General features: G+C 43.4%; 1 protein-coding gene across 1 annotated transcript in view; it reads right to left on the reverse strand.

Moving 5' to 3' along the window:
- Positions 1–24,541, reverse strand: part of DOC2A (double C2 domain alpha) — a 1,310,014-nt gene that overhangs the window by 509,128 nt on the left and 776,345 nt on the right. The window lies entirely within an intron of this gene.

The raw sequence follows: 24,541 nt of genomic DNA on the forward strand, positions 1-24,541 counted from the left end.
TCATTTGGTGAATTTATGGCAACCTCAAGGTCACAGGTTAGTGACTCTACGTTTTATACTTTGAGGGAGAATTAAGTGAGTATCAACACACATGTGCACGCACGCACACAGGCACACACACACACGTGTTTATATATATATATATTCACTGAAAAAACCATAGGTTATAGACCATATATAGTTAGGAATTTGCATTTACAAAACCTTGAAAATTCACTGAAAAAACCATAGGTTAGAGACCATATATAGTTAGCTGGACATTTTATTGACATAAAACCAATGAAATTCCATATATAGTTAGTTGCACTAACTATATATCGCGCACCCGCAATCCACTGCTGATGATGTCACATATTACATCATTCATGACATGGTCAGTGACATCACTGATGACATCACTGATGACATCTCAAATGACATCAGTGATGACATCTCAAATGACATCACTGATGACATCATCTAGTGTCTGTGTGTTTTTGTAAAGTTTAAATATGTTTTACATATTGAAGAATGAGTGGATGTATGGAAGACTGAGTGTGTGTGTGGCTGGCTGGGAGGTGTGTGACTCTGTGCATATCAATGTGTACTTGTATCAGTGATTGTATAAGAGAGTAAGTATGTGTTAGTATATGTGTGAAAAGTATGGTGTTCTGTGTTTAACTGTATAGATGAGGAAATCGAAGTGTGATTGATTCTTCACAGGACTGACTAGGTGTATGAGTGCATATGATAGTGTTGTAATAATGAGTGACTGTATGTATGAGTGATTGTATGGGTGAATGAGTGAATGTGTGTGTAGACGTAGGAATCAGTGAGTGCGTATGTAGTAACTGGTATTGGTGTGTCATGATGTCATCAGTGATGTCATTTGAGATGTCATCAGTGATGTCATTTGAGATGTCATCAGTGATGTCATCAGTGATGTCACTGAAGTATGGTGTTCTGTGTTTAACTGTATAGATGAGGAAATGGAAGTGTGATTGATTCTTTACAGGACTGACTAGGTGTGTGAGTAACTCCATGGATGAGTGGCAGTGTGTGAGTGTCTGCATAGGTGTATGAGTGCATATGATAGTGTTGTAATAATGAGGGACTGTATGTATGAGTGATTGTATGGGTGAATGAGTGAATGTGTGTGTAGACGTAGGAATCAGTGAGTGCGTATGTAGTAACTGGTATTGGTGTGTCATGATGTCATCAGTGATGTCATTTGAGATGTCATTTGAGATGTCATCAGTGATGTCATCAGTGATGTCACTGACCATGTCATGAATGATGTAATATGTGACATCATCAGCAGTGGATTGCGGGTGCGCGATATATAGTTAGTGCAACTAACTATATATGGAATTTCATTGGTTTTATGTCAATAAAATGTCCAGCTAACTATATATGGTCTCTAACCTATGGTTTTTTCAGTGAATTTTCAAGGTTTTGTAAATGCAAATTCCTAACTATATATGGTCTATAACCTATGGTTTTTTCAGTGAATTTCATTGGTTTTTTAAAAGCTAATATCTCTAGCTGTAAAATATATTCTTTATTACGTGACGTATCACGTAGCCACGTGAGACGCCTCATGACGCGTCGCATAACCGTGACGTATCGGCTCTGCAGCGCAAACAAAACCCGTAACGTAAGCGTGCCGGAGCACGCTTACAGATATATATATTTTTTTTAACCTTAATTAGACAAAATCCACACGTGCACATATCTTGAGGCCTTGCAAAGGCACATCAAACAAACAGTCCCTACAATTTTGCCAAGTTTGCTGGAAATCTATTCCCTTAATTTTTTTTTAACTGTTTCTCTTGGTTTTCCCCTTGTTACGCTTACCGGGACGCTACCCGGTACACGAACCGGACGCTCCAAAAACACAAGATGGCGGACTCCCGCTACGCTGCCGGTTAGCTGCCCGGTTCGCGTACCGGGAAGCGCCTCTACCGCGAAAAATCGCGGGGGACTTTAATATCCCCCTCATCAATCCTAGGGGGTCAGGAGGGGTTTACCTTGCCCCCTTTCCTTCATTTCCCCCTTCTTTTTTCACCACATCTTGTCTCTCGAACCTACCGAGAGACAAGATGGCGGCCGCTCCGGACTGTTTACAATGTTGACAGCTACGCTGCCGGTTAGCTGCCCGGTTAGCTGCCCGGTGAGCTGCCCGGTGAGCTGCCCGGTTCGCGTACCGGGACGCGCCTCTACAGCGTAAAATCGCAAAAAAAAAGTTTTTTGTTTTTTTTGCCCAGCGGGGCACTTTAATATCCCCCTCATCAATCCTAGGGGGTCAGGAGTGGTCTGAAGTAACACGAAAAATTGGAGGGTCTGCAAGACCAGAGGCTGAGTCCGTAAGAACCTTACTAAGATGCCAGACTTGTTGGATTGCACAAGATCAGTCCAAGTGGTCACATGACACTAGCTGTGTAGTCGATATCCTATCCGACCACCCTCTTGGCGGAGCTTCGTCATATAGGACAACTGGAACCAGGGTAGTGCGTCAAGGCCCAGGTGAATTGGCCATAGAGCCCGTACTTCTGGTTCGAACGGTGTAAGTGTCCATGCCACTACATGGTACTGGTCGTGTGCAGTGCAAACAAAAAAAGTGAGTGAGTGATGTTAAAATGGCGTTCCTGGCAAAAAAGTTTTTTAATAGTATTCACCAGGACGTCAGGTTAAGAACAAGTGTAGAACAGTGTGAAAAAATCACTGTTGCTTAGCTATGTTGTAGAAGCGGCCAACATGTTTCTGCCAACTGGTGTGACTACACCGGCATTCTTCAGGGCCTAATAGATAAGCTGTTGCTACTGCATGAAAAACACGCTAATTTTCTTTTATAAAGTGAAAAAGACAGACCTAATTTCCTAAGAAGACTGTCAAAACTACTCGTGTGGTCACATTGACCATCCTACCGTATCCCCTTGTGCCGATATCTCGAAGGTGGATACGCTCCTGTAAAGAAAACAGAAAAAACAAAACTATTTTGTGTTCATTACACTATGTAAACTCAAAGTGTCATGAGGAACACACGGACTCAGCAAGACTAGTCCCTATTAGAACCGTCAATTATTTTAGGTTGCCAGAAGAGTAAACCATAGCCATTGCTACATGTAATTCAAAAAATAATAACATAAACACGACTTACCCATCAGTATGTGGGAGTCACACCTCACCTCACCCGGCAACGGCTCGGAGAATGAGGCCCCGCTCTAAGCACAAAAAACATATATCAATACATATGCCTAGATGACTCAGAGGGCTGAGATAGTGTCCTGAGTCAAAAACAAATTTAAAGGGATTTGTGCATATATACAACTGGTTGTTAAATTGCCCACCAAGATCAAGAGTCCCATGGAGAACAATGTGAGGCTGGTGAAATAATAGACTAATATAACAAAAACTGGACTGACTGCAAAAAATCCTATGTGAAGAATTATTCTTCATAAGTGACAATTGTCATATGGCAATGTACCGTGGGATGTCTAATCCACTATACAATACCAAGTTTATGGGCTGTGAGAAACAGCCATAGCCAATGTCTGCAACTAAGAGTTTATTGCAATGTTTTAGGCATTTAATAAATCCTTACTCAATTATAAGTACTAGTGATTAAAAAAACAGGTCGAACTCATCACAGCTTAGTCGCTAGACAAGGCTCCCACACCAATTCTAGAGCAGCGCGACGCTCCCGCTTACCTCTCCGTCGGTACCTCTTGGCTGAATGTGAAGCCGAAGGGGAGGCGACGACGAGAGGCGAGGCGCGAGGCTAAATACCTGCTCTGATTGGAGCAATTGTGTAATAACCAACAGCTGCTATAAAATTGGGAATGCTACTCTACGCGCGTCAGATACAACGCGCATGCGCACCACGATGCGTGCAGACACCGGAGCATGCGCAGAGGAATGCCACTGCGGTGTAAACAAACACCGCTCGGTCGCGCATGCGCGACTGATATTTCACTGTCTCTGACGGGAGAAGTGGCTTGAGATTAGAGCGTGATCGCTCGTCAGGCTGGGCATTATTCAAAAAACCATCAATGAAGCATACCATGATGGCAGGAAGACACTTTAGATCATCAAGTCGTCTCCATAGTCTGGAGATTTACTAGAGGCAATATATAAATACGAACTCGATCAAGAGACAAACATCGAGACAAACACATCGCCTCATATGGCAAATATTACACAAAAGGTCTCTATGTATACAAAACGTTGTGCAATTTATGACACAACCTGGTGAAATGACTAGTTTGAAAAAAGCACAGGGCTAGTTGTAACCTATAAAGACCGTGTAGGGGTGACAGGTGAGAGCTACCCAAACACTGGGGCGAAGAAAAACTCTAATAGTGTCCAATACATGGTCAAGAGACTTGATAGAAGCACTATGTGAGTACGGCTGGACATCGAGAATGTCTTCGCCTCAGTCTCTTTTATAAAGGGCATAGTGGAGTATGTGATGTGCCCAAGTTACATAAGTGGTTTGGAATTAGCGCAGTGCTAATTGCAAAGTATAGAGACCGTGTAGGGGTGAGAGGTAAGAGCTACCCTAACACTGATATGGGTCAAGTGGCCAAGTGTGAGCCACCAGGGATACACATTGGACTGTCAACCATGAGTATAGCTCCTTGATAGACAAAGCGAAAAACATCATGGGTGGCTACTGGAGTAGGGCACCCACGAAGTACATACTGACCCCCATACTGATACCGATGGGATCAATATCGTGTATTCCCAGTGTCTGTGGGGAATAGTTTTTGGTCAAAGGAGGAGGTGGTGAACAAACAATTGTATTTCAGTTCAAGATGTGTAGAAATTACAACTCACAGGGGCTTTACATGGAAAATCAAGGATGGTCATATGGAGGCCCAAGGAATATTGTCGTTCAACCCTGATATATCAGTCTTCATTTTGAAGATCCAGCGTTGTTCCTTCAAAAATAGGAATCGTGAGACATCCGTTATGTGCGCTGGGATGAAGGGTTGTTCTAATACCACCCACCTCAGGTCATCTGCTTTGTGCTTCTTGGTTAAAAAATGGTTCGTCAGGCAGGTGGACTGTTTGTTGCACCTTATCGTGCTCTTGTGCTCGCCGATACGTAGCTTAACTTTTCTAGTGGTATGTCCGATGTAAGCCAGACCACACGGGCATGTGATCATATAGATCAATCGCTCAGAGTTACAGTTCGTATGGTTCATCAGTTTCCATGGCCTCGATGTACCGATGTCTATGGAAAGGGTCTTCCGGGTCTGCGGGCAAGCCGTACAGCTACCGCATGGGTAGTGCCCCTGTACCGGAGTCGTATTCCAGATGGTGTCCAAAGTGGTAGTAGTCTCTCTCCTCCGTGCCCTTGGTCTCGTGTGAACCAGACTGTCTCTGATACTAGGTCCACGCTTGAAGGCAAACAGAGGCCTGGGTATGGCACCAGAAGCAGTGTTGAGCATTTTCCAGTGCTTCAGTACTATTTTCTTCACTGAGTTTGATCGAGTGCTGAAGGTGTGTACCATTGTAATCCTGTCAGTTGGTGTTCTTTTTTGCTGATGTTCAATTAATGCCTCTCGGTTATTATTGAAGGCTCTTTTGTGCGCCTTTCGTATCAGATGATTAGGATAATGCCGTTCTTTCAAGTTCCGTGATAACTCTTTTGCGTGTTGTTCGTACAAGCGATTGGAGGAACAGTTTCGCCGAATCCTCAAATATTGACCCACCGGTAGGTTATCACGTAATGATTGTGGATGGAAACTCCGGTAAGACAGCAGGGAGTTTCGAGCCATGGGTTTCTTATATAATCGACTCTGCAGACCGTTCCCTTCCGGAAAAATGAGAAGATCTAGAAATGGAAGTTGCTCCTTGCTGTACTCGACTGTAAAACGGAGATATTGATTTCTTGAATTCAACCACGTATGGAAGTCATTGACCTCTGAAACAGTGCCTCTCCATAAGACAATGATGTCGTCTATATATCGGCGCCACAGCAACACCTGATGAAAATAAGGGTTGCTGTGGTTAAGGATATGCTGTTGCTCAAATTGATGCATATATAGGTTTGCCAAACTAGGGGCAAAGACACTCCCCATTGAGGTCCCGGAGACTTGGAGATAGAGGTCATCTTGATATTGGAAATAGTTCTCCATCATGGCCAGTCTGGCGCACTCCATGATGAAAGGTATTGGAGTAATGGTATCAGGAGGGTTAGATTCAAGTAAATTCCTGATGCAGTCCAAAGTTTCTTGCTGAGGGATACAGGTATAGAGGGATTCCACGTCGAAACTCACCAAAAGGTCGGTCTCAACGTTGAACTCAGTCTCTGCAAGTAATCGTAACACGTCACCAGTGTCCTGCAGATACGTGGGTGTCTCTCTCACAAGTGGTTTTAGAAAAACATCCACGAAAGTGGACAAGGGCTCAAGTAGAGACCCAATCCCCGATATGATTGGACGACCCGGAGGGGGTCTTTTCTCCTTATGTATTTTCGGGAGGCAGTAAAAGTAAGGGACCACCGGATGTGTCGTGGTCAGATACCTAGCCTCCTGAGGTGTAATCCAGCCCTCGCAAGATGCTTCCTCGACAAGACTCCTTATCTCATTGGAGATTCTCATCGTGGGGTCCTCCGTCAATCGACGATAGGATTTGAAATCGTTCAGTTGACGTATGCACTCACTATGATAAGTGTCAGTGTCCTGGATGACAATAGCACCGCCCTTGTCGGCGGGCTTGATTGTAATGTTGGTATCTTTGGACAAGGTAATGAGTGCCATCCTTTCTGTTCTTGTCATGTTGGAAAATGATCCTTTGTTTGTTTGATCCACATTCATGATGTCATGAGTGACTGCCTGCTCGAAAGCAATGACCCTCGCTGGCACTTGATGGTTGAGAGGCGTGTATGTAGATTTTGGTCTAAGACCTGTATTCCGATCAGAGAGGTCCTCCAAATCCGTGTTTTCATTGGCTGATTTGAAGAAAAAATGTAAACGGACCTTCCTGAAAAAAGATTCCAGTTCGCATCTCAAATTGAAGGGATCTCCTTCATTAGTTGGAACAAATCCTAGTCCTTTATTAAGGACTGCAGTTTCAGTGGATGTAAATATACGGTTACTCAGGTTTACCACTAGATCACTAGTCTCTTCTAGGGTTGTGCTCCTCTGTTGTTCGCAGACTCCGGGGCCCAATTCACTGACTGTTGGCCTCTTCTTTTCCCGCGGCTTCTGCCTCGGCCCTGCCACAAAAAAGACTGGTCGTAGTGGAAGTTGGGGTTAGGTGGGTAATTAGGCATTTGATGGCCCATAGGGGGTCCCATAGGAGGTTGAGGATAACCCCAAGGTGCGGGCGGCCACCAGGGCCCTGGATTAGGGTAGTACTGTGCCCCTCGCCCTCTGTTTGATCTTCTCTGGGGACCCCTTCCTCTCCCTCGATTAGGTGTACCTCTGTTTGAATCACCCTGGTCACTTGACCCTGAATCTGAACCGGTGGAAGAGTAATTAGACCCATATCTCTTCCCTCCCGAATGATATACGGGGGCTACATAGGAGTCACTGATGTAGGGGTATGTGGTTTCCATTGAGAAACGTGCTAGATCTTTTTTGAATTTTTCAATCTTGGTCAAGAGGATGTTGTCATAATATTCTTTATTAGTTTTATTAGTCTCTTCCAAGTTCTTTTTGAATGGTACTGACCGAATTGCTGCATTAATTTGGCCCTCAAGAACTTGGATTTCAATCAATAATGCATCGGCTGTTTTCTTGGCAGTTTTGATGATCAAGATAAGCCAATCGCGTGTACAGCGCCACGCAATGAGCGCCCAGTCCCTTAAGAACCCCTTGTCTGTTAGAAAGAGGCGTGGTGTGTTCGTAACTATCAGGCCTGATGGTGCACACTTGCCATGCAAGTATTCATTCATAATTACTCCATGTATTGTGGTGCGGGAATGATTTTTCTTCATATTTAATAGAGTCACCCAATCATCCTCAGTTGTGGTGGTGGAAGTGGCAGATGTTGAAGCCAAACCATCCAGGATGCTAGGGTTCTCAGTCAGGAGTGTGTTGAGATCCTCGTCATCAAACGCCAACCCTCCAAAGTCAGCCATGGTAACGATCAAGGTGTGGCAAAACAAATCAACCAGTGAGCGGAACAAGACAACAACAATTGCGTGTTGTCGAAAAATATATAGACCCACAGCGTAAGCTGCTCAATACTAAGAAACAACAAGTTGAGAAGGGTCAAGGGGATTAATATTTATAGACCCTCCAAATTCAAACACCCCTATTAAGACTCTGAAGTAACACGAAAAATTGGAGGGTCTGCAAGACCAGAGGCTGAGTCCGTAAGAACCTTACTAAGATGCCAGACTTGTTGGATTGCACAAGATCAGTCCAAGTGGTCACATGACACTAGCTGTGTAGTCGATATCCTATCCGACCACCCTCTTGGCGGAGCTTCGTCATATAGGACAACTGGAACCAGGGTAGTGCGTCAAGGCCCAGGTGAATTGGCCATAGAGCCCGTACTTCTGGTTCGAACGGTGTAAGTGTCCATGCCACTACATGGTACTGGTCGTGTGCAGTGCAAACAAAAAAAGTGAGTGAGTGATGTTAAAATGGCGTTCCTGGCAAAAAAGTTTTTTAATAGTATTCACCAGGACGTCAGGTTAAGAACAAGTGTAGAACAGTGTGAAAAAATCACTGTTGCTTAGCTATGTTGTAGAAGCGGCCAACATGTTTCTGCCAACTGGTGTGACTACACCGGCATTCTTCAGGGCCTAATAGATAAGCTGTTGCTACTGCATGAAAACACGCTAATTTTCTTTTATAAAGTGAAAAAGACAGACCTAATTTCCTAAGAAGACTGTCAAAACTACTCGTGTGGTCACATTGACCATCCTACCGTATCCCCTTGTGCCGATATCTCGAAGGTGGATACGCTCCTGTAAAGAAAACAGAAAAAACAAAACTATTTTGTGTTCATTACACTATGTAAACTCAAAGTGTCATGAGGAACACACGGGCTCAGCAAGACTAGTCCCTATTAGAACCGTCAATTATTTTAGGTTGCCAGAAGAGTAAACCATAGCCATTGCTACATGTAATTCAAAAAATAATAACATAAACACGACTTACCCATCAGTATGTGGGAGTCACACCTCACCTCACCCGGCAACGGCTCGGAGAATGAGGCCCCGCTCTAAGCACAAAAAACATATATCAATACATATGCCTAGATGACTCAGAGGGCTGAGATAGTGTCCTGAGTCAAAAACAAATTTAAAGGGATTTGTGCATATATACAACTGGTTGTTAAATTGCCCACCAAGATCAAGAGTCCCATGGAGAACAATGTGAGGCTGGTGAAATAATAGACTAATATAACAAAAACTGGACTGACTGCAAAAAATCCTATGTGAAGAATTATTCTTCATAAGTGACAATTGTCATATGGCAATGTACCGTGGGATGTCTAATCCACTATACAATACCAAGTTTATGGGCTGTGAGAAACAGCCATAGCCAATGTCTGCAACTAAGAGTTTATTGCAATGTTTTAGGCATTTAATAAATCCTTACTCAATTATAAGTACTAGTGATTAAAAAAACAGGTCGAACTCATCACAGCTTAGTCGCTAGACAAGGCTCCCACACCAATTCTAGAGCAGCGCGACGCTCCCGCTTACCTCTCCGTCGGTACCTCTTGGCTGAATGTGAAGCCGAAGGGGAGGCGACGACGAGAGGCGAGGCGCGAGGCTAAATACCTGCTCTGATTGGAGCAATTGTGTAATAACCAACAGCTGCTATAAAATTGGGAATGCTACTCTACGCGCGTCAGATACAACGCGCATGCGCACCACGATGCGTGCAGACACCGGAGCATGCGCAGAGGAATGCCACTGCGGTGTAAACAAACACCGCTCGGTCGCGCATGCGCGACTGATATTTCACTGTCTCTGACGGGAGAAGTGGCTTGAGATTAGAGCGTGATCGCTCGTCAGGCTGGGCATTATTCAAAAAACCATCAATGAAGCATACCATGATGGCAGGAAGACACTTTAGATCATCAAGTCGTCTCGGAACTTGAAAGAACGGCATTATCCTAATCATCTGATACGAAAGGCGCACAAAAGAGCCTTCAATAATAACCGAGAGGCATTAATTGAACATCAGCAAAAAAGAACACCAACTGACAGGATTACAATGGTACACACCTTCAGCACTCGATCAAACTCAGTGAAGAAAATAGTACTGAAGCACTGGAAAATGCTCAACACTGCTTCTGGTGCCATACCCAGGCCTCTGTTTGCCTTCAAGCGTGGACCTAGTATCAGAGACAGTCTGGTTCACACGAGACCAAGGGCACGGAGGAGAGAGACTACTACCACTTTGGACACCATCTGGAATACGACTCCGGTACAGGGGCACTACCCATGCGGTAGCTGTACGGCTTGCCCGCAGACCCGGAAGACCCTTTCCATAGACATCGGTACATCGAGGCCATGGAAACTGATGAACCATACGAACTGTAACTCTGAGCGATTGATCTATATGATCACATGCCCGTGTGGTCTGGCTTACATCGGACATACCACTAGAAAAGTTAAGCTACGTATCGGCGAGCACAAGAGCACGATAAGGTGCAACAAACAGTCCACCTGCCTGACGAACCATTTTTTAACCAAGAAGCACAAAGCAGATGACCTGAGGTGGGTGGTATTAGAACAACCCTTCATCCCAGCGCACATAACGGATGTCTCACGATTCCTATTTTTGAAGGAACAACGCTGGATCTTCAAAATGAAGACTGATATATCAGGGTTGAACGACAATATTCCTTGGGTCTCCATATGACCATCCTTGATTTTCCATGTAAAGCCCCTGTGAGTTGTAATTTCTACACATCTTGAACTGAAATACAATTGTTTGTTCACCACCTCCTCCTTTGACCAAAAACTATTCCCCACAGACACTGGGAATACACGATATTGATCCCATCGGTATCAGTATGGGGGTCAGTATGTACTTCGTGGGTGCCCTACTCCAGTAGCCACCCATGATGTTTTTCGCTTTGTCTATCAAGGAGCTATACTCATGGTTGACAGTCCAATGTGTATCCCTGGTGGCTCACACTTGGCCACTTGACCCATATCAGTGTTAGGGTAGCTCTTACCTCTCACCCCTACACGGTCTCTATACTTTGCAATTAGCACTGCGCTAATTCCAAACCACTTATGTAACTTGGGCACATCACATACTCCACTATGCCCTTTATAAAAGAGACTGAGGCGAAGACATTCTCGATGTCCAGCCGTACTCACATAGTGCTTCTATCAAGTCTCTTGACCATGTATTGGACACTATTAGAGTTTTTCTTCGCCCCAGTGTTTGGGTAGCTCTCACCTGTCACCCCTACACGGTCTTTATAGGTTACAACTAGCCCTGTGCTTTTTTCAAACTAGTCATTTCACCAGGTTGTGTCATAAATTGCACAACGTTTTGTATACATAGAGACCTTTTGTGTAATATTTGCCATATGAGGCGATGTGTTTGTCTCGATGTTTGTCTCTTGATCGAGTTCGTATTTATATATTGCCTCTAGTAAATCTCCAGACTATGGAGACGACTTGATGATCTAAAGTGTCTTCCTGCCATCATGGTATGCTTCATTGATGGTTTTTTGAATAATGCCCAGCCTGACGAGCGATCACGCTCTAATCTCAAGCCACTTCTCCCGTCAGAGACAGTGAAATATCAGTCGCGCATGCGCGACCGAGCGGTGTTTGTTTACACCGCAGTGGCATTCCTCTGCGCATGCTCCGGTGTCTGCACGCATCGTGGTGCGCATGCGCGTTGTATCTGACGCGCGTAGAGTAGCATTCCCAATTTTATAGCAGCTGTTGGTTATTACACAATTGCTCCAATCAGAGCAGGTATTTAGCCTCGCGCCTCGCCTCTCGTCGTCGCCTCCCCTTCGGCTTCACATTCAGCCAAGAGGTACCGACGGAGAGGTAAGCGGGAGCGTCGCGCTGCTCTAGAATTGGTGTGGGAGCCTTGTCTAGCGACTAAGCTGTGATGAGTTCGACCTGTTTTTTTAATCACTAGTACTTATAATTGAGTAAGGATTTATTAAATGCCTAAAACATTGCAATAAACTCTTAGTTGCAGACATTGGCTATGGCTGTTTCTCACAGCCCATAAACTTGGTATTGTATAGTGGATTAGACATCCCACGGTACATTGCCATATGACAATTGTCACTTATGAAGAATAATTCTTCACATAGGATTTTTTGCAGTCAGTCCAGTTTTTGTTATATTAGTCTATTATTTCACCAGCCTCACATTGTTCTCCATGGGACTCTTGATCTTGGTGGGCAATTTAACAACCAGTTGTATATATGCACAAATCCCTTTAAATTTGTTTTTGACTCAGGACACTATCTCAGCCCTCTGAGTCATCTAGGCATATGTATTGATATATGTTTTTTGTGCTTAGAGCGGGGCCTCATTCTCCGAGCCGTTGCCGGGTGAGGTGAGGTGTGACTCCCACATACTGATGGGTAAGTCGTGTTTATGTTATTATTTTTTGAATTACATGTAGCAATGGCTATGGTTTACTCTTCTGGCAACCTAAAATAATTGACGGTTCTAATAGGGACTAGTCTTGCTGAGCCCGTGTGTTCCTCATGACACTTTGAGTTTACATAGTGTAATGAACACAAAATAGTTTTGTTTTTTCTGTTTTCTTTACAGGAGCGTATCCACCTTCGAGATATCGGCACAAGGGGATACGGTAGGATGGTCAATGTGACCACACGAGTAGTTTTGACAGTCTTCTTAGGAAATTAGGTCTGTCTTTTTCACTTTATAAAAGAAAATTAGCGTGTTTTTCATGCAGTAGCAACAGCTTATCTATTAGGCCCTGAAGAATGCCGGTGTAGTCACACCAGTTGGCAGAAACATGTTGGCCGCTTCTACAACATAGCTAAGCAACAGTGATTTTTTCACACTGTTCTACACTTGTTCTTAACCTGACGTCCTGGTGAATACTATTAAAAAACTTTTTTGCCAGGAACGCCATTTTAACATCACTCACTCACTTTTTTTGTTTGCACTGCACACGACCAGTACCATGTAGTGGCATGGACACTTACACCGTTCGAACCAGAAGTACGGGCTCTATGGCCAATTCACCTGGGCCTTGACGCACTACCCTGGTTCCAGTTGTCCTATATGACGAAGCTCCGCCAAGAGGGTGGTCGGATAGGATATCGACTACACAGCTAGTGTCATGTGACCACTTGGACTGATCTTGTGCAATCCAACAAGTCTGGCATCTTAGTAAGGTTCTTACGGACTCAGCCTCTGGTCTTGCAGACCCTCCAATTTTTCGTGTTACTTCAGAGTCTTAATAGGGGTGTTTGAATTTGGAGGGTCTATAAATATTAATCCCCTTGACCCTTCTCAACTTGTTGTTTCTTAGTATTGAGCAGCTTACGCTGTGGGTCTATATATTTTTCGACAACACGCAATTGTTGTTGTCTTGTTCCGCTCACTGGTTGATTTGTTTTGCCACACCTTGATCGTTACCATGGCTGACTTTGGAGGGTTGGCGTTTGATGACGAGGATCTCAACACACTCCTGACTGAGAACCCTAGCATCCTGGATGGTTTGGCTTCAACATCTGCCACTTCCACCACCACAACTGAGGATGATTGGGTGACTCTATTAAATATGAAGAAAAATCATTCCCGCACCACAATACATGGAGTAATTATGAATGAATACTTGCATGGCAAGTGTGCACCATCAGGCCTGATAGTTACGAACACACCACGCCTCTTTCCAACAGACAAGGGGTTCTTAAGGGACTGGGCGCTCATTGCGTGGCGCTGTACACGCGATTGGCTTATCTTGATCATCAAAACTGCCAAGAAAACAGCCGATGCATTATTGATTGAAATCCAAGTTCTTGAGGGCCAAATTAATGCAGCAATTCGGTCAGTACCATTCAAAAAGAACTTGGAAGAGACTAATAAAACTAATAAAGAATATTATGACAACATCCTCTTGACCAAGATTGAAAAATTCAAAAAAGATCTAGCACGTTTCTCAATGGAAACCACATACCCCTACATCAGTGACTCCTATGTAGCCCCCGTATATAATTCGGGAGGGAAGAGATATGGGTCTAATTACTCTTCCACCGGTTCAGATTCAGGGTCAAGTGACCAGGGTGATTCAAACAGAGGTACACCTAATCGAGGGAGAGGAAGGGGTCCCCAGAGAAGATCAAACAGAGGGCGAGGGGCACAGTACTACCCTAATCCAGGGCCCTGGTGGCCGCCCGCACCTTGGGGTTATCCTCAACCTCCTATGGGACCCCCTATGGGCCATCAAATGCCTAATTACCCACCTAACCCCAACTTCCACTACGACCAGTCTTTTTTGTGGCAGGGCCGAGGCAGAAGCCGCGGGAAAAGAAGAGGCCAACAGTCAGTGAATTGGGCCCCGGAGTCTGCGAACAACAGAGGAGCACAACCCTAGAAGAGACTAGTGATCTAGTGGTAAACCTGAGTAACCGTATATTTACATCCACTGAAACTGCAGTCCTTAATAAAGGACTAGGATTTGTTCCAACTAATGAAGGAGATCCCTTCAATTTGAGATGCGAACTGGAATCTTTTTTCAGGAAGGTCCGTTTACATTTTTTCTTCAAATCAGCCAATGAAAACACGGATTTGGAGGACCTCTCTGATCGGAATACAGGTCTTAGACCAAAATCTACATACACGCCTCTCAACCATCAAGTGCCAGCGAGGGTCATTGCTTTCGAGCAGGCAGTCACTCATGACATCATGAATGTGGATCAAACAAACAAAGGATCATTTTCCAACATGACAAGAACAGAAAGGATGGCACTCATTACCTTGTCCAAAGATACCAACATTACAATCAAGCCCGCCGACAAGGGCGGTGCTATTGTCATCCAGGACACTGACACTTATCATAGTGAGTGCATACGTCAACTGAACGATTTCAAATCCTATCGTCGATTGACGGAGGACCCCACGATGAGAATCTCCAATGAGATAAGGAGTCTTGTCGAGGAAGCATCTTGCGAGGGCTGGATTACACCTCAGGAGGCTAGGTATCTGACCACGACACATCCGGTGGTCCCTTACTTTTACTGCCTCCCGAAAATACATAAGGAGAAAAGACCCCCTCCGGGTCGTCCAATCATATCGGGGATTGGGTCTCTACTTGAGCCCTTGTCCACTTTCGTGGATGTTTTTCTAAAACCACTTGTGAGAGAGACACCCACGTATCTGCAGGACACTGGTGACGTGTTACGATTACTTGCAGAGACTGAGTTCAACGTTGAGACCGACCTTTTGGTGAGTTTCGACGTGGAATCCCTCTATACCTGTATCCCTCAGCAAGAAACTTTGGACTGCATCAGGAATTTACTTGAATCTAACCCTCCTGATACCATTACTCCAATACCTTTCATCATGGAGTGCGCCAGACTGGCCATGATGGAGAACTATTTCCAATATCAAGATGACCTCTATCTCCAAGTCTCCGGGACCTCAATGGGGAGTGTCTTTGCCCCTAGTTTGGCAAACCTATATATGCATCAATTTGAGCAACAGCATATCCTTAACCACAGCAACCCTTATTTTCATCAGGTGTTGCTGTGGCGCCGATATATAGACGACATCATTGTCTTATGGAGAGGCACTGTTTCAGAGGTCAATGACTTCCATACGTGGTTGAATTCAAGAAATCAATATCTCCGTTTTACAGTCGAGTACAGCAAGGAGCAACTTCCATTTCTAGATCTTCTCGTTTTTCCGGAAGGGAACGGTCTGCAGAGTCGATTATATAAGAAACCCATGGCTCGAAACTCCCTGCTGTCTTACCGGAGTTTCCATCCACAATCATTACGTGATAACCTACCGGTGGGTCAATATTTGAGGATTCGGCGAAACTGTTCCTCCAATCGCTTGTACGAACAACACGCAAAAGAGTTATCACGGAACTTGAAAGAACGGCATTATCCTAATCATCTGATACGAAAGGCGCACAAAAGAGCCTTCAATAATAACCGAGAGGCATTAATTGAACATCAGCAAAAAAGAACACCAACTGACAGGATTACAATGGTACACACCTTCAGCACTCGATCAAACTCAGTGAAGAAAATAGTACTGAAGCACTGGAAAATGCTCAACACTGCTTCTGGTGCCATACCCAGGCCTCTGTTTGCCTTCAAGCGTGGACCTAGTATCAGAGACAGTCTGGTTCACACGAGACCAAGGGCACGGAGGAGAGAGACTACTACCACTTTGGACACCATCTGGAATACGACTCCGGTACAGGGGCACTACCCATGCGGTAGCTGTACGGCTTGCCCGCAGACCCGGAAGACCCTTTCCATAGACATCGGTACATCGAGGCCATGGAAACTGATGAACCATACGAACTGTAACTCTGAGCGATTGATCTATATGATCACATGCCCGTGTGGTCTGGCTTACATCGGACATACCACTAGAAAAGTTAAGCTACGTATCGGCGAGCACAAGAGCACGATAAGGTGCAACAAACAGTCCACCTGCCTGACGAACCATTTTTTAACCAAGAAGCACAAAGCAGATGACCTGAGGTGGGTGGTATTAGAACAACCCTTCATCCCAGCGCACATAACGGATGTCTCACGATTCCTATTTTTGAAGGAACAACGCTGGATCTTCAAAATGAAGACTGATATATCAGGGTTGAACGACAATATTCCTTGGGTCTCCATATGACCATCCTTGATTTTCCATGTAAAGCCCCTGTGAGTTGTAATTTCTACACATCTTGAACTGAAATACAATTGTTTGTTCACCACCTCCTCCTTTGACCAAAAACTATTCCCCACAGACACTGGGAATACACGATATTGATCCCATCGGTATCAGTATGGGGGTCAGTATGTACTTCGTGGGTGCCCTACTCCAGTAGCCACCCATGATGTTTTTCGCTTTGTCTATCAAGGAGCTATACTCATGGTTGACAGTCCAATGTGTATCCCTGGTGGCTCACACTTGGCCACTTGACCCATATCAGTGTTAGGGTAGCTCTTACCTCTCACCCCTACACGGTCTCTATACTTTGCAATTAGCACTGCGCTAATTCCAAACCACTTATGTAACTTGGGCACATCACATACTCCACTATGCCCTTTATAAAAGAGACTGAGGCGAAGACATTCTCGATGTCCAGCCGTACTCACATAGTGCTTCTATCAAGTCTCTTGACCATGTATTGGACACTATTAGAGTTTTTCTTCGCCCCAGTGTTTGGGTAGCTCTCACCTGTCACCCCTACACGGTCTTTATAGGTTACAACTAGCCCTGTGCTTTTTTCAAACTAGTCATTTCACCAGGTTGTGTCATAAATTGCACAACGTTTTGTATACATAGAGACCTTTTGTGTAATATTTGCCATATGAGGCGATGTGTTTGTCTCGATGTTTGTCTCTTGATCGAGTTCGTATTTATATATTGCCTCTAGTAAATCTCCAGACTATGGAGACGACTTGATGATCTAAAGTGTCTTCCTGCCATCATGGTATGCTTCATTGATGGTTTTTTGAATAATGCCCAGCCTGACGAGCGATCACGCTCTAATCTCAAGCCACTTCTCCCGTCAGAGACAGTGAAATATCAGTCGCGCATGCGCGACCGAGCGGTGTTTGTTTACACCGCAGTGGCATTCCTCTGCGCATGCTCCGGTGTCTGCACGCATCGTGGTGCGCATGCGCGTTGTATCTGACGCGCGTAGAGTAGCATTCCCAATTTTATAGCAGCTGTTGGTTATTACACAATTGCTCCAATCAGAGCAGGTATTTAGCCTCGCGCCTCGCCTCTCGTCGTCGCCTCCCCTTCGGCTTCACATTCAGCCAAGAGGTACCGACGGAGAGGTAAGCGGGAGCGTCGCGCTGCTCTAGAATTGGTGTGGGAGCCTTGTCTAGCGACTAAGCTGTGATGAGTTCGACCTGTTTTTTTAATCACTAGTACTTATAATTGAGTAAGGATTTATTAAATGCCTAAAACATTGCAATAAACTCTTAGTTGCAGACATTGGCTATGGCTGTTTCTCACAGCCCATAAACTTGGTATTGTATAGTGGATTAGACATCCCACGGTACATTGCCATATGACAATTGTCACTTATGAAGAATAATTCTTCACATAGGATTTTTTGCAGTCAGTCCAGTTTTTGTTATATTAGTCTATTATTTCACCAGCCTCACATTGTTCTCCATGGGACTCTTGATCTTGGTGGGCAATTTAACAACCAGTTGTATATATGCACAAATCCCTTTAAATTTGTTTTTGACTCAGGACACTATCTCAGCTCTCTGAGTCATCTAGGCATATGTATTGATATATGTTTTTTGTGCTTAGAGCGGGGCCTCATTCTCCGAGCCGTTGCCGGGTGAGGTGAGGTGTGACTCCCACATACTGATGGGTAAGTCGTGTTTATGTTATTATTTTTTGAATTACATGTAGCAATGGCTATGGTTTACTCTTCTGGCAACCTAAAATAATTGACGGTTCTAATAGGGACTAGTCTTGCTGAGCCCGTGTGTTCCTCATGACACTTTGAGTTTACATAGTGTAATGAACACAAAATAGTTTTGTTTTTTCTGTTTTCTTTACAGGAGCGTATCCACCTTCGAGATATCGGCACAAGGGGATACGGTAGGATGGTCAATGTGACCACACGAGTAGTTTTGACAGTCTTCTTAGGAAATTAGGTCTGTCTTTTTCACTTTATAAAAGAAAATTAGCGTGTTTTTCATGCAGTAGCAACAGCTTATCTATTAGGCCCTGAAGAATGCCGGTGTAGTCACACCAGTTGGCAGAAACATGTTGGCCGCTTCTACAACATAGCTAAGCAACAGTGATTTTTTCACACTGTTCTACACTTGTTCTTAACCTGACGTCCTGGTGAATACTATTAAAAAACTTTTTTGCCAGGAACGCCATTTTAACATCACTCACTCACTTTTTTTGTTTGCACTGCACACGACCAGTACCATGTAGTGGCATGGACACTTACACCGTTCGAACCAGAAGTACGGGCTCTATGGCCAATTCACCTGGGCCTTGACGCACTACCCTGGTTCCAGTTGTCCTATATGACGAAGCTCCGCCAAGAGGGTGGTCGGATAGGATATCGACTACACAGCTAGTGTCATGTGACCACTTGGACTGATCTTGTGCAATCCAACAAGTCTGGCATCTTAGTAAGGTTCTTACGGACTCAGCCTCTGGTCTTGCAGACCCTCCAATTTTTCGTGTTACTTCAGAGTCTTAATAGGGGTGTTTGAATTTGGAGGGTCTATAAATATTAATCCCCTTGACCCTTCTCAACTTGTTGTTTCTTAGTCAGGAGTGGTCTACCTTGCCCCCTTTCCTTCATTTCCCCCTTTGTTTTTCACCACATCTTGTCTCTCGATCGTACCGAGAGACAAGATGGCGGCCGCTCCGGACTGTTTAGAATGTTGACAGACACCGGAGAGCCAATCAGCTTCGCTTCGCGAAGTTCCGTTACGCGTCAGGTACGCGAACCGGGGTGCTAACCGGAGCGCTGTCACAGATATATATATTTTTTTAAACGTTCATTTCTCAAAATCCACTGGAGCACATATATTGAGACATAGCAAAGGCACGTCGGGCAAACCATATCTACAATTTTGCCAAGTTTCATGTAAATCTATTCAGCCGTTCGAGCTAAAAGTGAGTCCAACCGCCCTATGGAAAAATGAATGGGAAAAACGTGTTTTGGGACCCCCTTTTTTCTCGGCCCCCCCTTGACGAAACCCCCCCAAATTTTCAGGGGCTGCTCAGAAACAAAATGTGCCATTTTCCTGAAAATATCAGCCAATTCCGTCCACACACGCCAAAGTTATTAGACATAGAATTTTCAGAAATCCCATAGAGAAAAAATCCTAACTATATATACCCACTGGCTATCGCCAGTAGGTAATATACATATATAAAAATATATAATCTGAATATCTATATAAATATAAATGCATGCATACATATACATATATGCATACATATGCATGTTATTTACATGAAAGTTTTAAAAACACTAATAAAAGCAAAGCTAAAAATCCACCTCATTACAAACAGAATGGCTTTAACTTAAACGAGGGCGAGATCTATTGCATTTTCAATGCTTGTTTACTTTGGTTCTATCAAGAAGGCATTCAGATGTGTCACACATTTGCCATAAATTCTGAATGTTAGCACTCTAGTTGCTCATTAGATCACTGTAGTAAAGCTAGTGCTCACCAGGGAAGTCTGCTGCTAATCATGGTTTGCAGCCATTTTCCCGCATTTTTTATCCCGCAGACTTTCAGTCCGCATACCATTATCCCGCAAGGTCATTGACCTCGCATACCATTATCCCGCATTTTTTCAAAACGCATGTGCATTTATAGCGCATGCCTTTACAAAGAATTACGTTTTAAAGGCATGTATGGTAAATGCATTTGCGTTGTGAAAACCACGATGACGAGAGAGGTAAGTGGGTTTGTGTTAATTTTTTCGTGGGTTAGTGATTGTGTAGTGTAGTGTAGTGTTGTGTAGTGTAGTGTTGTGTTAGTGTAGTGTAGAGTTGTGGTGGTTGTTTAGTGTAGGGTCATGCTGGGGGTAGTGTTTTAGGGTTTAGGGTTGTGTTGTAGTGTTTGCGTAGTGTAGGGTCATGCTGGGGGTAGTGTTTTAGGGTTTAGGGTAGTGTTGTAGTGTTTGCGTAGTGTAGGGTCATGCTGGGGGTAGTGTTTTAGGGTTTAGGGTTGTGTTGTAGTGTTTGCGTAGTGTAGGGTCATGCTGGGGCTAGTGTTTTAGGGTTTAGGGTAGTGTTGTAGTGTTTGCGTAGTGTAGGGTCATGCTGGGGTGTAGTGTTTTAGGGTTTTGGGTAGTGTTGTAGTGTTTGCGTAGTGTAGGGTCATGCTGGGGGTAGTGTTTTAGGGTTTAGGGTAGTGTTGTAGTGTTTGCGTAGTGTAGGGTCATGCTGGGGGTAGTGTTTTAGGGTTTAGGGTAGTGTTGTACTGTTTGTGTAGTGTAGGGTCATGCTGGGGGTAGTGTTTTAGGGTTTAGGGTAGTTCAGTTGTTTAGTGTATGCTAAAGGCATATTCGTTCTAAAAGTTTTCGTTATTTTAATTTGCGGCCTAATAGTACATGCGGGATTTTTTTTGCGGACTGATGGTATGCGGGATTTCGTCATATATTCGCTAATCATACTTTCTATGGCAAAATGAACCCCCTCATTTTGTTCATTTTTAAATTAAATGTTTTAAGAGTTACCACTTTATTCCAATCAAGATGGCTTCAGGTGTGCCATACCTTTGTAATAAGTAGGACTGTTAGCACTCTAGTTGTTCTTTAGAACACTCTGGGACATTCTGTCATTGGGCTATAGTTGGGCTACATCTGGCTGATATTTGGGCTACATTTGTTTTTTTTGTCTCTGGTGGCCATCTTTGGGCTACATTGGGCTACATTGGGCTACATTGGGCTACATTTGGGCTCCAACATATATATAGCCCAATGTAGCCCAATATATATTTTTCAAAGTTAATTTTCGTAAAAACCACTGGAGCCTATATCTTGAGACATAGCAAAGGCACATCGGGCTACCAGTCCCTACAATTTTGCCAAGTTTGGTGTAAATCCATTCAGCCGTTCAGGCTAAAAGTGAGGCCAACCGCCCTATGGAAAATTGCATGGGAAAAACACGTTTTGGGACCCCCCTTTTTTCTCGGCCCCCCCTTGACGAAACCCTCCCAAATTTTCAGGGGCTGCTCAGAAACAAAATGTTCCATTTTCCTGAAAATTACAGCCAATTCTGTCCTCAAACGCCAAAGTTATTCGACATAGAATTTTCAAAAATCCCATAGGAAAAAAATCCTAACTATATATACCTACTGGCTATCGCCAGTAGGTAATGTATGTGTGTATTATATATATATATATATATATATATATATATATATATATATATATATATATATATATATATATATATTCACTGAAAAAACCATAGGTTATAGACCATATATAGTTAGGAATTAGCATTTACAAAACCTTGAAAATTCACTGAAAAAACCATAGGTTATAGACCATATATAGTTAGGAATTAGCATTTAAAAAACCTTATTTTACTCACACAAAACCATTGAAATTCCATATATAGTTAGTTGCACTAACTATATATCGCGCACCCGCAATCCACTGCTGATGATGTCACATATTACATCATTCATGACATGGTCAGTGACATCACTGATGACATCACTGATGACATCTCAAATGACATCACTGATGACATCACTGATGACATCATCCAGTGACTGTGTGTTTCTGTAAAGTTTAAATATGTTTTACATATTGAAGAATGAGTAGATGTATAAGTGTCTGGACGAAGGATTTAGTAGGTGCATGACTGAATGTATGAGTGAGTGATTAAATGTGTCTCACTGAGTGCATGGGTTAGTGACTAAACTGTCTTAATTTGTGCATCATTATGTCTGTTGTTCTGTAAACTGCTGCATGTGTTGATCAGTAGCTATATGATTAACTATATGGGTTATTGATTGATTGTCCAAGTATTTGTATGGGAGACTGAGTGTGTGTGTGGCTGGCTGGGAGGTGTGTGACTCTCTGCAGATCAATGTGTACTTGTATCAATGATTGTATAAGAAAGTAAGTATGTGTTAGTATATGTTTGAAAATGTAAGGTGCTCTATGTTTAACTGTATAGACAAGAAAATGGAAGTGTGATTGATTCTTTACAGGACTGACTAGGTGTGTGAGTAACTCCATGGATGAGTGGCAGAGTGTGAGTGTCTGTATAGGTGTATGAGTGCATATGATAGTGTTGTAAAGATGAGTGATTGTATGTATGAATGATTGTATGGGTGAATGAGTGAATGTGTGTGTAGACGTAGGAATCAGTGAATGCGTATGTAGTAACTAGTATTGGTGTGTCAATGGTTTCAAAAATTATACTCTGTATTTAACACTGGGTGAAACAGAGGTTATATTAAAATGTGAGGAGATGCATTGTATTGTCACATGAATAATATCATCAGTGATGTGGTCATTGATGTCAAATGAGATGTCATCAGTGATGTCATTTGAGATGTCATCAGTGATGTCATCAGTGATGTCACTGACCATGTCATGAATGATGTAATATGTGACATCATCAGCAGTGGATTGCGGGTGCGCGATATATAGTTAGTGCAACTAACTATATATGGAATTTCAATGGTTTTGTGTGAGTAAAATAAGGTTTTTTAAATGCTAATTCCTAACTATATATGGTCTATAACCTATGTTTTTTTCAGTGAATTTTCAAGGTTTTGTAAATGCTAATTCCTAACTATATATGGTCTATAACCTATGGTTTTTTCAGTGAATTTCAATGGTTTTTTAATAGCAAATATCATAAGCTGTCGAATGTCAAGTACGTGGTAAGTGAAAACATTTTCGTGTTTATGCACACTGATCTGCTTTGAATGGTGCCCCCCCCCCCTCATTTCTATTAGGAGTACTCTCTCTTTGCAGATAGTGAAAGGTAGTTAACGCAGGCCTTTGCCCCCGTTGTAATACGTCGTGCCTGCTTCTCTCTCCATTTGATTGATTGTTATCCAAGCATTTACTGTTTTAGAATTGGTTCTCTTTGGTTCATTCTCTATTTACAAACAGACACAGAGTCGCAATACTCTGTTTAGTCTTTGCAGATAACGAAAAATCGTGTAAAAAAAAAAGAAAAGGAATCGAGCAAAATCAGTAGGCCACTAATGGGATCTCTTTTTGACCTCGCTAAAATAGAAACATTAGGAACAACCCCTCATGACAAATACAAAACTAGTGAGATGAACTGAACTCCACACAATGATGGCTGCAAAACAGCTCGGCTCCGCCACCCACCCCGCCCAAAATAACGATAAAGAGCGGCTGCCATGATTGGTTGCGGAATGGCCACGACGGAGCTACGAAATGGTGGTGCTCTCATGCTAACCCCAGCTTCAGTCTGAAACATCCAGAAACACTGTAGACTACCAATTCGATCAGTTCCGGTAGCGCCCCAATGTAACCCGGTAGAGAAGAACTAGCCCTCCCCTCTTTGACTGATGGTTCTTGTTGCCTGTCCCTTCTGTTGTCATTTAACAGAACTATTTAGCCTGCTGAAAGGGGTTGTGTTCCGACCGCTGGTTGGTGGAGACATTTTGACTATATTCTGGACCTGCGTTGTCGCGTAATGCGTCATATGACGCGCCGCGTTAGCGCATCCGGAAGTCATCCGGGGAGCGACGCGCAGCGCGTAACGTAAGCATAACAAGTCATGTGACTTGTTAATAAAACTTTTCATTGGTTCATTTTACTTTTCTTATTCTAATGATGAAAGGCTTGGTCATATGACCTAAAAATTACGCTTTTTATTACTTCCGAACATTATTTTTTCTTAAATATATGTTATAATGTTCCAGG

This window comes from Lissotriton helveticus, chromosome 7, assembly GCF_964261635.1.
Source record: "Lissotriton helveticus chromosome 7, aLisHel1.1, whole genome shotgun sequence".
In the NCBI taxonomy this organism is placed as follows: domain Eukaryota; kingdom Metazoa; phylum Chordata; class Amphibia; order Caudata; family Salamandridae; genus Lissotriton; species Lissotriton helveticus.